Raw genomic sequence first — 2,500 nt, 5'->3', positions numbered from 1 at the left:
ACTGGCCGCCCCCACCAGCCGGCTGTAGCGCGTGCGCCCACGCACCGCGCGGCCAGCACGCCGGGAGGCGCCCCCTCACCGGCCGGGGACGGTCCCACCCAGCCACCGCCGCGTATCGCTTCACACCCAGATGCCGTTCAGTTTCGTCGGCATGGTGGGTATCGCTGGAACAACCGGTTAGTACCTCAACCTATCGTCGCCATCACCGATTCACCCCTAGCGAGAACAACCGCACCACAACAGGTTACCATTTGTTCATTTGCGTAACTTCACCAGAAAACGCAGGCGTCCATCGCCATTTGCAACTTCCACGATTATTGCATGCCTGTGTCAGGTGTCACGCCACACTACGTCTGCCCACATACACGCAACAAAATGTGCACGCCTAGACAATACGTGGAAGGTGGCCCCCGTACGTATGCGATGTCCATTGCTCGAACGACTGTCAACCGGCCTCTGTAGCATGTCGCAGATATGGAACGCGGTGCACCATGCCATCACGGTGTGTGAGGAGAGACGACTAGGTCCGAATACATCAACAGACAGCTCATGCTGATCGCCATCCACGGCGTCCGTTCCTCCCACACGTCTCTATGGCGTACCACACTGCAATCCAGCTCTCATAGGGAGACGACACGTAGCTGCGTGCACAATATTTGCACTGTATGGTCCGCCGTTTTTGGGCGCAGTCGTTGTACGGTCACACATGTGCCACGATGTATCATTCAGTACATAAGGACGAATGTGCAGTACAGATTGTGGTTTACGCGTACGACATTAGCGGACAGTTGACACAGGCCGCACCACAACGTAGCCTGAGTACGTCGCATGCGGAGGGCATTGAACATGCAAAGTTCTCACCAACCAGCTTGCGAAGGCAGGGGGCAAGGTGGGGACGTGGGGAGGGGCGGCATGTACGTCCTGCTGCCATCCACATTACAGTGTACAGCAGGAGCATGTGGAAAGTGAGCAAGACTTGCAAGGTGTTTAACATGAAGCGATACACAGGGGAGCGGGGAGTGCGAGTAGCGAACTATATTGCGAGGGTTGCGGGTGGGCAACACTACACTAATTGAACGAGTCGTATAACAATTACAGAGCAGGTTTAGGCGACAACGTGGGTTACGTTAGGCGACAACGTGGGTTAGGTTAAGGCACGACGTGGGTTAGGTTAAGGCACGACATGGGTTAGGTTAAGGCACAACATGGGTTAGGTTAAGGCACAACATGGGTTAGGTTAAGGCACAACATGGGTTAGGTTAAGGCACAACATGGGTTAGGTTAAGGCACAACATGGGTTAGGTTAAGGCACAACATGGGTTAGGTTAAGGCACAACATGGGTTAGGTTAAGGCACAACATGGGTTAGGTTAAGGCACAACATGGGTTAGGTTAAGGCACAACATGGGTTAGGTTAAGGCACAACATGGGTTAGGTTAAGGCACAACATGGGTTAGGTTAAGGCACAACATGGGTTAGGTTAAGGCACAACATAGGTTAGGTTAAGGCACAACATGGGTTAGGTTAAGGCACAACATGGGTTAGGTTAAGGCACAACATGGGTTAGGTTAAGGCACAACATGGGTTAGGTTAAGGCACAACATGGGTTAGGTTAAGGCACAACATGGGTTAGGTTAAGGCACAACATGGGTTAGGTTAAGGCACAACATGGGTTAGGTTAAGGCACAACATGGGTTAGGTTAAGGCACAACATGGGTTAGGTTAAGGCACAACATGGGTTAGGTTAAGGCACAACATGGGTTAGGTTAAGGCACAACATGGGTTAGGTTAAGGCACAACATGGGTTAGGTTAAGGCACAACATGGGTTAGGTTAAGGCACAACATGGGTTAGGTTAAGGCACAACATGGGTTAGGTTAAGGCACAACATGGGTTAGGTTAAGGCACAACATGGGTTAGGTTAAGGCACAACATAGGTTAGGTTAAGGCACAACATAGGTTAGGTTAAGGCACAACATAGGTTAGGTTAAGGCACAACATAGGTTAGGTTAAGGCACAACATAGGTTAGGTTAAGGCACAACATAGGTTAGGTTAAGGCACAACATAGGTTAGGTTAAGGCACAACATAGGTTAGGTTAAGGTACAACATAGGTTAGGTTAAGGTACAACATAGGTTAGGTTAAGGTACAACATAGGTTAGGTTAAGGTACAACATAGGTTAGGTTAAGGTACAACATAGGTTAGGTTAAGGTACAACATAGGTTAGGTTAGGTTAGGTTACACGTTGTTGTAAGGAAAGGTGTAGGGGGGGGGCGGGGGCGGCAGGTTCGTTGATAGTGATTATAGTAAGTGAATGCTTGTGACATGATCAGATTTGTCACGTCAGGATGCACCTTTGGCTTATTAGAGGCGGCGCTCCAATTCTATGCTTGTGTCAGACCTGTGTCTTTGACTCATGTCATTGTTTGTGCGCTGTGACAGGAGGTACTATTGTGATGTTGGGTGCACCGTTGTATAGGACATGTGTGGGTGTTGGTGCC

Source organism: Schistocerca piceifrons, unplaced genomic scaffold (assembly GCF_021461385.2).
Source record: "Schistocerca piceifrons isolate TAMUIC-IGC-003096 unplaced genomic scaffold, iqSchPice1.1 HiC_scaffold_277, whole genome shotgun sequence".
Taxonomy (NCBI): domain Eukaryota; kingdom Metazoa; phylum Arthropoda; class Insecta; order Orthoptera; family Acrididae; genus Schistocerca; species Schistocerca piceifrons.
This window is presented reverse-complemented; position numbering follows the sequence as displayed.